The sequence below is a fragment of the Rutidosis leptorrhynchoides genome, chromosome 3, assembly GCF_046630445.1.
Source record: "Rutidosis leptorrhynchoides isolate AG116_Rl617_1_P2 chromosome 3, CSIRO_AGI_Rlap_v1, whole genome shotgun sequence".
NCBI classification, from domain to species: Eukaryota; Viridiplantae; Streptophyta; class Magnoliopsida; order Asterales; family Asteraceae; genus Rutidosis; species Rutidosis leptorrhynchoides.
The window spans coordinates 90733922-90747453 of NC_092335.1; the positions used below are offsets into that span (position 1 = coordinate 90733922).

The 13532-nt window shown below is 34.5% G+C and overlaps 1 pseudogene; it reads left to right on the forward strand.

The window, feature by feature from the left end:
* Window positions 1-1230: 1230 nt before the first annotated feature.
* LOC139900190 (EP1-like glycoprotein 3) lies at window positions 1231-10782 on the forward strand (annotated as a pseudogene).
* The last annotated feature ends 2750 nt before the right edge of the window (window positions 10783-13532 follow it).

A 13532-nucleotide genomic window follows, 5' to 3' on the forward strand; every position in this document is an offset into this window, starting at 1 on the left:
AAATCTTGTGGTTCGACTTACTTTTACTCACTTACTTAAACCTATGATTTCACCAACGTTTTCGTTGACAGATTTCTATGTTTTTCTCAGGTCCTTGAACTTTAGGTGATACATGCTTTCGCTCGTTCTTTTTGATACTTGCTTTGGATGTCGAGTATACTTGCATATGTGGAGCGTCTTTTGACTACTTTAAACTGTGTCGCACATGTTTCATTTGTACTTTAAACATCGTTATGTACTAGTTATGGAAACTACTTTTGTAAACTTTGAAACATCTACACTTATGAAATGAATGCGACATATTTTCGATCAAACTTTGTCTTAAATACTTATGACCATGTAATGGGACCTACGTAGACGGCGCCGTCAAACATGATTTGGTCGGGTCACTACAACATCATGCCACCTTTTCTGGAGTGCTATAAGAACACAATCATTCAACTTTGCCCTCATTTAAAAAATTAGTATAATAAAAAAAATAATAATACTTTTATGAATATATTATATATATATTTTACAAGAAATATAATGCGTGCATATGTAAGTACTAATTTGCAACTAAAATATTGTGTTTGATTGCTTCTTAACTAAATGATCCAATCATAGAATGTTGAATTATTTAGTATTCAAAGTATTTTGTGACAAATGAGATTAAAAGGTTAATCAATATACATTGAATTATTGAGACTTGAAATACTCTCTTAACATATTAATACATTAATTTATTTTTATCATTCTTAAATGTTCACGTATCAAGTATTTATTTATTTGTTTGTAAGGTTAATGCATTAATTATATCATTTATGTAGTTCAAATTCATTGATAATGATTATCAAATATGTTATTATTGTTCACAAGCACTTAATATTATCTTTTATCAAATGCATAGATGCTAGTAATGTTACCATTAAATTTATTTATATTTTTTAATGATCATAATCAATAATCAATTATGGAGTATATAATGTTCAAATGTGGTGTTCTTTTTACTTTTTTCTTGGTGAATTTTTAACAAAAAGAGGAAAAACAATTAATTTTGAATGTTCTTTTTGCTATAATAATTTAACTTCAACAACAACAATATATGATGGAAAATGATAGATGATGCCAACATTTTAACGGAATAATAATACAGTCATAATTGTTTTTGTTCCTATTGGTCATCATCCTTAGCACACTACACACACACTAACTATGTGAACATAACACACGAGTATTTTCAATTCTCTCATGAACCCACTTTTATCACTTGCATTACTCATTCATTTCTCAACTCACTTTTATGGGCATTGCACCACAGATAACCTACAACTTGGTGCCCAAGTTACCTTAGTTGTCCCCGTGTTGTACATCACCGGGTTCATTAGACGAGTATTTGTTCTTGAGACCACCCAACCCGTGCCAATTTTTCAGGCCGGGCTTACCATTGAAGCCATTGAAGAAAAGTATGTTTGTTCATTTGATGTTTTTCTTGGTGACTTCAGGGTTTGGAGCTCGTCTCATTTCTCTCCGTTTTTTACTTCTAAGAAATGTGTGATTCATCTCACTTGGGATGGAGACTTGCTATTGACTGGCCATGGTGATATGATGGGATGGCAAACCGCAACTTTCGGGCAAGGTATAAAGGTATGTTCTATTAAATTTGTATAATAGTGTCTCATAATGGAAGCAAAATCTTTACTTTAGATAAATCTGAATGACTGTCTACATCTTGAGTTGAGTATTATTGTTGCCTAAATGCAATATCGATATGTCTTCCATAACATTTTCATATAATTTCTTACAAGTACAATGTAAGGATATTAGGACCCAAAACAACGCAAGTGATTCAACAAGATCACTCGCCGATAGTAATTCTACAAGATTACTAACCCACTTAATGAACGAAAGATTATAAATGCAAGAAATGTAAATCGACACAAGAGATAACGTGATTATATGCAATCGTTGTGATTGCTTTAGTCCACGGACCAACTAGAGAATGTATTTATTGAATATTTGTGGTATGTTTACAATGAGTTACAAGAGGGTCTATTTATAGAATGGTTTAAGAAGTAAGCTAAAAACAATTCCTTGAAGCTTCATGTGAGTTTCCTGGCAGCTTCATGGAGGCTACATGTGAGTTTCCTGACAGCTTCGTGGAAGCTACATGTGAGTTTCCTAACAACTTCGTGGAAGCTACATGTGAGTTTCCTAACAACTTCGTGGAAGCTTCGTGTGAGTTTCCTGGAATCTTCCCTCTAATTGTTTAAAGTTCTCCATATCTCCAACAATCTCCCACTTGGAGACTTTGAACAAACCCAACCTTCGTCAACCCAAAATATCAACGATCTAACTAAGAACGTTAAACCACCATTATACCACCAAACTCCATTTGGGACACGCACACTCAACACATACTTCGGATGAGCAGACTTTCGATACAAGGTCTTCAACACTACTTGTTAGAATTGAAACATTAACTCTCTAATTCTCTAGTTGGGGTCTTCTCTCATCAATTCATTAGAAGACCAATTAAGGTAGTGCAAAACCTCAATTTCTCTGTCGTAACAACCTTAGTAAACATATCAGCAGGATTCTTCGTACCAAGGATTTTCTCCAATAATAAAGTACCATCATTTATATGTTGTCGAATAAAATGATACCTTATCTTGATGTGTTTCGTACGACTATGAATCACCGGATTCTTTCCAAGATGTATTGCACTTTGATTATCACAATACAAGACGCAATAGTCTTGTCTTTTACCCAACTCACCTAAGAAGTTCTTCAACCAAACAAGCTCTTTAGAAGCTTCTGCAATAGCCATATATTCGGCCTCGGTAGTTGAAAAAGCAACACTCTTTTGTAGTCGAGACATCTAACTAATCGCCGTCTTCCCTATTGTGAAAACATAACCCGTAGTGCTTTTCCCCGAATCATCACATCCACCCAAATCAGCATCTGCATAACCCCTAAGTATGAGATTGTTTTTGGAGAAACACAATCACATATTAGAAGTACCTTTCAAATAATGAAGCAACCATTTGACCGCTTCCCAATGCTCTTTCCCCGGATTAGACATATAATGACTTACAACTCCCACTGCTTGAGCAATATCGGGTCTTGTACAAACCATGACATACATAATACTACCCACGGCCGATGCATATGGAACCTTTTCCATCTCCATTTTGTCTTCTTCTGTTTTAGGTGATTGACTTTTAGATAGCTTTATCGTGCTACTCAAAGGCATAGAACGAGCTTTTGAATTCTCCATATTAAACCTCTCTACTACTTTCTCAATATATTTGGATTGAGACAAGTATAGAGTACCTTTCACACGATCACGCACAATACTCATGCCAAGTATTTGCGTAGCACCACCAAGATCTTTCATCTCGAATTCACGGGAAAGTAATCCCTTTAACTTGTTAATTTCGGACATGTTGGAACCTGCAAGTAACATGTCATCAACATACAACAATAAGATTATATAAGAAGACTTGAGTTTCTTCAAGTAGCAACAGTGATTCGCTTCACATCTTAAGAAACCAATCTTCTTCATAAAATCATCAAACTTCAAGTACTATTGCCGAGGTGCTTGTTTCAATCCATACAAACTTTTCTTTAGCTTACAAACCCACTTCTCTTTACCCTTTACCTCAAAGCCCTCAGGTTGCCTTATATAGATCTCTTCATCAAGTTCACCATGTAAGAATGCGGTCTTCACATCTAGTTGCTCTAGATGTAAGTCCTCAGATGCAACCATAGAAAGTACCAAACGAATAGTAGTCATCTTCACCACCGGTGAAAATATCTCTTGGTAGTCAACTCCTTTCTTTTGTTGAAAGCCTTTAACCACCAAACGAGCTTTGTAGCTTTTCTTGCCATCCAACTCATTCTTGATTCGATACACCCATTTACTTTGCAATGCCCTTTTATCATGAGGTAATTTCACTAGTGACCAAGTTTTATTCTTCTCAAGTGACCCCATCTCTTCTTTCAAGGGAAGCTCCCATTGTATGGATTCTTTTGTCTTCCTTGCCTCAAAGTAACTTTTGGGTTCACCATTCTCGGTATAGAGCAAGTAGTTTGCTGATGGAGAATACCTAGGATTAGGTTTGGGCACTCTAGTCGAGCATCTTAGTGTAGGAGCAACCGAAATGGTTGGACCGATTTTATTTGTGTCCTCCTCATCACTAGAACTCGCACTATGTTCAGAATCATCACCGCTTTCCGAATCATTTCCATCATTAGCATTTTCTGACGCCTCACCGTTAATTGGCAATTCATTGTTACCCGTACTCCCACTAGAACCTGCAAGATCATCAATAGAAACATCGTCAAAAGTAACATGACCCGGTTTAGGACTCCCCGTTTTCGGTTTGCCATAAACCGAATCTTCATCAAAGGTAACATCACGAGAATGAATCACTTTTCTAGCCTCGTTATCCCAACAACGATAACCCATTTCATCCGACCCGTAACCTATGAAAGTACACTTCTTTGACTTAGCTTCAAGCTTGTCTCTATCCGCATCTTTGGTCTTCACATAAGCATTACACCCAAATATCCTAAGGTGATTATAACTCACCTTCTTACCTTGCCATTCTTCCTCGGGAATTCGGAAACCCAACGGTGTTGAGGGTCCCCTATTTATCAAATAAGCCACCGTATTAACCGCATCTGCCCAAAACATCTTAGGCAAACTAGCATGTAGTCTCATACTCTTAGCCCTTTCATTTAACGTACGATTCATACGTTCGGCGACCCCATTGTGTTGCGGTGTCTCCGGTACCGTTTTCAACATTCTAATACCGATCTATGCACAATGATCTTTAAACTCAAGACTACCATATTCTCCTCCATTATCCGACTTCAAGCACTTGACTTTCAAGTTAGTCTCATTTTCTACCATAGCTTTCCACTTCACAAAAGTATTAAATACATCGGATTTAGCTTCAAGAAAATAAACCCATACCTTTCGAGTGGAGTCGTCAATGAAGGTGACATAATAGCGAGAACCTCCATGTGATTCTACATTGGTTGGACCAAACACATCCGTATGAACGAGCTCCAATTTCTCCAACTTAGGTGCATTCCCCGATTTTCCAAAAGTCACCTTATTTTGCTTCCCATATACACATGGTTCGCAAAACCCAAGTTCTACCTTTTTTAAATCCGGAATTCTCCCACTCGAAACAAGCATCTTCATACCCTTCTCACTCATATGCCCGAGTCTTCGGTGCCATAGAGTTGATTCGGACTCAACATTAACCGTAGCAACCACCGTGTCTTCATCAAACACTTCAACCATATAAAGTGTTCCCCTTTTATGTCCACGAGCCACAATAATACTACCATTAACCACCTTCCATTGGCGGTTTTCAAAAGTAACCGCGTTACCTTCATTATCTAATTGACCAACCAAAATAAGTTTCCTTTTCAATTTAGGAATGTACCTTACGTTCTTCAAAGTCCAATTAGAACCAAGAGTAGTCTTCAAAACAACATCTCCAATGCCCTCTATGTTGAGTTACTTGTTGTCCGACAATCTCACCTTGCTTTGGTATGAACGAAAATTCTCCATCATGCTTTTGACATGAGTAGCATGAAACAAAGCTCCCGAATCCAAAATCCAAGACTCCGTAGAATTTTCAACACTACACAAAAGTGCATCATCACTTTCCCCTTCGGCCAAGTTTACACCTTTCGCGGAACCATTTTTGCAATTCCTTTAAAAGTGCCCTTTTTGATTGCTACTCCAACAAACAGCTTCACTTCTATCTTTCGATGTATACCTCTTCTTAGACTTCTTTCTACCCTTCTTCTCACCGCGATCAAATTTTCTACCACGGTTGTCGGTACTTAACAAGGAACCGGATGTCGATTCCCCCAAGTTTCTCCTACGAGTATCTTCACCAAGAATCAAATCCCTTATTCCTTCAAACGCTAGCTTAGTAGTTCCTGTAGAGCTACTAACTGCAGTAACCGTACCCGACCAACTTTTTGGTAATGATGAAAGCAAGATTAGTGCCTTTAACTCATCATCAAACACAATATCTACCGATGCTAACCTCGATATGTTGTTGTTGAACTCGTTGATATGATCCGTTGCACTCGTACCTTCCTTCATCTTCGTATTGAACAATTGTCTAATAAGAAAAACCTTATTAGAAGCGGTAGGTTTCTCATACATGTTAGAGAGTGCTTTCAAGCAAGCAAACGTCGTCTTCTCATTCACAACGTTGTATGCAACGTTCTTAGCAAGTGAAAGACGTATCGCACCCAAAGCTTGACGATCCAAAAGCGTCCAATCGGCATCGCTCATGCTTTCGGGCTTGGTCTCTAACAGAGGTTGATGTAGCTTCTTTTGATACAAGTAATCTTCAATTTGCATCTTCCAAAAGCCAAAGTCTCTCCCATCGAATCGGTCAATTCTAAACTTTCCGTCTTCCTCCATCGTTCCCAAAGTCGAAACCTTGTGCTCTGATACCAGTTGGAAGGATATTAGGACCCAAAACAATGCAAGTGATTCAACAAGATCACTCATCGATAGTAATTCTACAAGATTACTAACCCACTTAATGAACGAAAGATTATAAATGCAAGAAATGTAAATCGACACAAGAGATAACGTGGTTATATGCAATCGTTGTGATTGCTTTAGTCCACAGACCAACTAGAGAATGTATTTATTGAATATTTGTGGTGTGTTTACAATGAGTTACAAGAGGGTCTATTTATAGAATGGTTTAAGGGGTAAGCTAAAAACAATTCCTTGAAGCTTCATGTGAGTTTCCTGACAGCTTCATGGAGGCTACATGTGAGTTTCCTGACAGCTTCGTGGAAGCTACATATGAGTTTCCTAACAACTTCGTGGAAGCTACATGTGAGTTTCCTAACAACTTCGTAGAAGCTTCGTGTGAGTTTCCTGGAATCTTCCCTCTAATTGTTTAAAGTTCTCCATATCTCCAACATACAATGTGTTTATGAATGTAAATTCAGAAGCTGCAATTATCAAATATTGGGAATCTTGTTCTTGTAGATGAATTCAACATCATCAAATGGCAAAGCTTTCATTTCCCTACAAATGTCATGCTTTGGGGACAAAGACTAGATGTTGGAACAAAGCTAACTTCCTTCCCTAGAAATTCAAATTCATTTTATTCATTTGAAATTCTCCGCGATAAACTCACACTATACTTGAACTTGGGCAAATTTAAGTACTCATACTAGGAATTTAACCCGTCTGATTCGCAAAATATCTCATTTATTAACTTGGCATCAAATGGGTTACAAGTATTCAATGACGATAGCCACAAGATTGCTCAAATCCCTTCAAAAAGACTCCAACTTTTAAGGTTTTTAGCTATTGAGAATACAACAGGGAACCTAGGCTTTTACTACTACACAACCAATGCAACAAAATTTGAAGCCTCGTTCCAAGCTATAAAAAATAAGTGTGATCAACCAGATTTTTGTAAAGTTAATGAAATTTGTACTGTTGACAAATGCTCGTTATTGGAAATTAAGGGGTATTCAAGTAACTTTTGTGGGAATTTCGCGGTCGATATGAAGGAAATAAAGGGTGTGACGAGCGTTTTAAGTGATGAAAACAAAATTACTAACACAACAAAGGAGACTTGTGTGAGTTCATGTATAGAGGATTGTACTTGTGTAGGTGCATTGTTTTTTTTTTCCCGGCAAAAGTGAACTTATATTAATTTTCAACCAACATACATGGGCTGGATATACCCAAAGCCCAAAAACAAAAAATACAAAATGGCCCAACAATACAACACAAATACACCCAACAATACAATCAGACTAAGCTAAATATGGAATTATGCCATTTCATCTTCCACAATTCAGCAACTTTCTCCATACCTGCATAATTCTTAACTTTTAAAACCATCAATTTCAATTGAACATAACTTTGAATGCCATCAATTAGATCCTCTGCATACCTCTTTCTACTTTTAAACATACGAGCATTCCTTTCATTCCAGATAAAGTACACACTTGCAGCTAAAGCCAACCGATTAACCACATTCCAAATATTTTTTGAAAATGGATATTGAGCCAAGCCACTCATAATACCATGAAGCTGATTAGGAAGCCCTTTAAAAATAAGTCTTGCTTTTATCTCTGACCATATCCTTAAGCTGAATTCACACATGAAGAATAGATGGTCAATGGAATCACTTACTTTATTGCACAAGGCACATTTCAAAACATCATTAGTGTTCCATTTTTGCACTCTATCTTGAGTGTTCAATCTTTTTAAAGTAGCTAACCATAAAATGAATGCTTGTTTCGGATCAAAGAACTTGAACCATATAACATGGTGCCAATCAACAACTTCTTTATTACTTCTAAAATCAGTCCAAACTTGCTGAGTAGAGAAGTTCTTTTTCCTGCCCACATTGTCAATCCAAAAGAAATTTCCTTGATTGTCATTCCCAAAATAAGGCTTAACTTTATCTCTAAGGTCCAACAAATACTTCCAAAACCAGCTATCATTGTAACCTTTACTCACATCCCAAATACTAGCACCTTTCAATTTTATCAGGTTGACCCGTTTCCCCCAAAGGGTGTCTTCTTGGGTTATAATTCTCCACAAATGTTTAACAAGCAAAGTTTCATTCTAGAATCTGATGGGCTTTAAACCAAGCTCACCTTGATCTTTAGGGACACAAACGTCTTTCCAAGCCACCTTTGCTTTACCTCTAGAAGAATCACTTTGACTCCATAAAAAGCCTTTCAAAATCTTATCTATATCTTCTGTAACTCCAACAGGAAGAACAAAAATAGATGCCCAATAGATATGCATGGCAGATAATACAGAAGAAACCAATTGCAATCTGCCAGCATAAGACAACTTTTTATTTCTCCAATTATTCACTCTATTTTTAACTTTATCAACCAGACACTTGCAGTCTTTAATACTGAGCTTCTTTGCCAATAAAGGAACACCTAAATACTTCATAGGAAGCTTACCAACAGAGAATGGCAAGATTCTATTGATATTATTTTGAACAATCCTTGGCACACTTCTAAAAAAAATAGTACTTTTACTCATATTAGGAAGTAATCCAGAAATCTGCCCAAATTCATCTAGCCCTTTTTTCACCACCCTTATAGATTTCACATCAGCATGACACATGACCAATAAATCATCTGCAAAGCAGATATGAGTTAATTGCATCTGTTTACATTTGGTATGATATTTAAATCCAGGCTCTTCAATAATCTTCTTCTTCAATACTAATGAAAACACCTCCATAACCAATGTAAACAAATAAGGAGAGATTGGGTCCCCTTGTCTAAGACCTCTGCCCCCTTTAAAGAAACCCTTAATATCATTATTAATGCATACAGAAAATGAGGTATTGGTTACACAAGCCATAATCCATTTGATCATTTTTTCATGAAAACCAAAACCAGACAAAATATCCTTTAAAAATAGCCAATTCACTGTATCATATGCTTTTTGGATGTCAATCTTTAAAGCACATCTTTTGACACCTTTACTTCTGTTATAACCCTTTAAAACCTCCTGTGCCACAAGAATATTATCATGAATAGACCTTCCTGGAATGAAGGCACTTTGATTGCAGTTCACAACCTTATTCAGACCAATTTTCAATCTGTTAGTAATCACTTTACTAACACATTTATACAAAACATTGCAGCAAGCAATTGGCCTGAAGTCAGAAACTTTGTTGGAAGTATCTAGCTTAGGGATAAGGGCAATTAATGTAGCATTTAATTCCCCTAATAGAACCCCATTCATAGAGAACTCCCTAACTGCTTCACATATATCACTACCAACAATACCTCATGCCTTTTTAAAGAACAGAGAAGAGTACCCATCTGGACCTGATGCCTTGTTATCATCAATATCAAACATGGCACTTTTGATTTCTGCATCAGAAAAAGGGCTAACCATGGCATCGGCATTTTCAGCACTCAACTTAGTTGAAAAAATATCTTCCAAGTCTGAGATAGGTTTACAATTTCCTTTATTCCCCAGAAAGCTTTGAAAATGTTTGACAAATTGATCACCAACATGGTCACCATTAAATCTATTACCATCTTCATCACAAATACTATCCACCCTGCATTTTTGCATGCTATGGAAGTATTTAGTATTCTTATCACCTTCAGTAAGCCAATGGAGTTTGGCCTTTTGTTGTAATAAGACAAATTCATCATGTTTAGCTTTTTCATACTCCAAAAGAGTATTAGTAGCTTCAATCCTCATCTGTTGATTATGAGGATTTTTGTCTATATCATCTTGACAAACCTTCAATTTAGCCTTTAGATCTTTAACTTTATTGAATACATTTCCATTAGCCCAATTGAGATTATTAAGGTGCTTCTTCAATTTCTTCAGCTTTGACACAACCTGATACATCTTATAGCCATTTATCTGCTCATTCCAAACTTGTTCAACGGTGTTTAAGAATCCTTCTTTGTTGACAATGTGATTCATGAATCTAAAAGGTCTTTTTTTCTTTACCAACATATTAGGAAGTGTAGATGCATTGTTTACAAGTGCGAATGGAGAGTGTAATTTGTATGGGAAGATTATGGGTGTGAAGGAAGTTAGTTTTAGTGAAGAAGTTAGTTTTTTGGTTAAGGTTTTGAAGGGTGGTAAGAAAGAGAAATGGATTGAAGAAATGGCAATTGGTTTTGATTGTTGTTGGTGACGGAATTGTTCTTTTTGTATGTTTGGGAGGAATTGGTTATTATATGTTGTGGAAAAAGAGAAAAGAAGCCAACAATAACTAGTTGAATATATTGTTTTTGGTTTTACATAATGTTAATAGTTGAATCTTGTATCAAATAATATTTCATTTCATTATGTTGCATAATTAACTTTGTATATTAGAATTTTAAAATGAGCACCCATCAAATTCAACATGACATGTGTTAAAAAGTACTGTAAAATTTATGCGAGGTGATTATTTTTGTAATATTTGATAGTTCATAAAGCATTGAACATATACAAATAGTATAAAGTCATTAACTTCGATGCTTCTTTATATATTTGAAATTGTTATAAAATATCTAGATTGGATGTTAATTTTATTATTATTATATTTCTTGCATAGTAATATTTTATACTATAAATAGACATGTATGGTAACCATTTAAGGTGCACCATTTCTCTTGAAATATCAATATTTCTTCTCTCCTTCTTCTCTCTTTTTCTCTCTTTGTTCTTATAACCATTAAAGGTAGTTATAAGCCTACTGAATTATAACACGTTATCAGCACGAAAAGCTTAGTGTAATTAAAAGATATCTCAAACGATCACGAATCACTAATCAAGGTATGAAATTATTAATAATTTTCAGACTCGAATATATCAAATTTTGGACTACTAACATTTATATTTATGTTATTTAAGTTATATATGGTCGGTTATACCACCTGAATTATATTTCTGTAATCTAACTTTTACTAACTTCACTAACATTTATATTTATGTTATTTAAGTTATATATGGTCGGTTATACCACCTGAATTATATTTTCTGTAATCTAACTCTTATTAACTTCACTAACATTTATATTTATGTTAATAAGACCTCATGATTGTACGCAACACGTCATTTGACAACACGGTGCTTTATGTACGCAACACGTCATTTGACAACACCGTACCATGGGTCGAGATTAATTCCGATCAATACGAATACGACGGGGTCTTTATATGTTATCTAACATTTATGATTACTTATGCAATTAATCATTATTTATTTCATGCATACTAATGTTTATTCTTAAATTTATAATTTTAAAAGTTAAAATAAAAAAATAGTTTGTATTTTTATTAAAAGTAAATCTTAAAAGTTAAAATAAGAAAAAGTAGTTTGTACTTTTATTAAAAGTAAATCTTAAAAGTTAAAATACAAAAAGTAGTTTGTATTTTTATTAAAAGTAAATCTTAAAAGTTAAAATAAGAAAAAGTAGTTTGTATTTTTATTAAAAGTATATCTTAAAAGTTAAAGTAAGAAAAAAAAGGGGATGGTAAAATGGAATAGTTTTTTGTCAAAAATGAAGTATTGAAAATGAAGTGGTCTCCTTCTATAACTAAAAAAAATATATACTTTTATCAAATGAATTTTTTTGTGGCCGACAATTTCAAACACGAGTCCGTGTTTAGTTTATCAAGAATATCTCTTGCTTTGGTGAAAGGTCACGATCACGATATCAGGTGTTGTGAAAGAATTAAAAAATTGGTCAAGTGGCCTTTTAAAAACTAGAAAAAAAATTTAAACAAAAAGTTTTTTTTATATATTTATAATTTACGGGTAACGTAAAAAAAAGGAAGTTTTTTTAAAAAAAAAAAACAAAGAAAGTGTTTAAATGAGTTTTACAGAAAGGGGGAAAGCAAAGTAAAAAAAAAAACTTTTTTCCAAACAAAGGTAAATGAAAGTAGGACTTAATACAAGAAAAAAGTAAACATCTCCTAGACGTGATAAAATCTATCAATGATAAGTATTAGACTTGATGAGCTAAATGTGACAAAAAAGTTTTAACATGTCTTATGTTAATTTTCTAAAATAAGTTATTATTATTCCGAGTTTAACACATATACATATGTTAATTAAAAACAACCTTTTTGTTCTTATGTAGTGTTGGGTTGCAATTTTGGTTGTATGCCATAATTCCATCCAGTAGAGTGACAATAGAAAACTTTTGATGATAATCAATAAAAAACTTTTTTCCAAACTTGTCAAATGTTTTGTTAAAAACGTGACCGTTGAAAAAAGGAGGTTGAATAATAAAACTTAAAAAACAAATTATTTTTTTAAGAGTGTGCATCAAAATGGCCCGTTTAATAATGGGGAGTAAAAATATAGTCAAATTGTTTCAACGAACAAGGGTTCAATTGGATGTCTCTTAAAAAAATTCCGCGGGTACGGGTGATGGATCCAATGGATCCGCATCCACGATCCGCGGGTGCTATCCCTAATTGTGACAAGTACAAATCAACTAAAAGTCTAAAAAATAAATGCTCTTATAAGGACCAAATGTTCACAATAATTGCCTAAGCTAGATATGAAACAAATAGTTCATAAAAAAAAAAGGGTCGTTGTGCGTTTTCGAGATGATAGCCGAAATACACTTACAAAAGTAGGTCAGCCGTCAATTCTTTATGGCCATATCAACGTAGATCAATAAAATCATTTATGGTTTTGATAAAAGATTAATTAAAAATTAATTGTTTTTTTTGGTCTTGGATTCTCGGTAACAAAAGCAAAGGTTGTTTTTTGTTGCCACAACAAACAAGACAGATGTTGTTGACTTTTGTTGTTAAACATGGCACAAGTGAACAATAACAATAGATTATTGTTTTTGAAAAGAATAATGATGCGTTAATTTAATTGTATAAAATAAAATTAAAGAAAATGGTTTTCATTGATGACTATGAACAAACGCAAACAAAGTGTTTGTGGTATTTGGTGATTAAAAAAAAAAAAAGTGCATCTAAAGCTTCTACTGAAAATAATATGCATCTAAAGCTTCTAC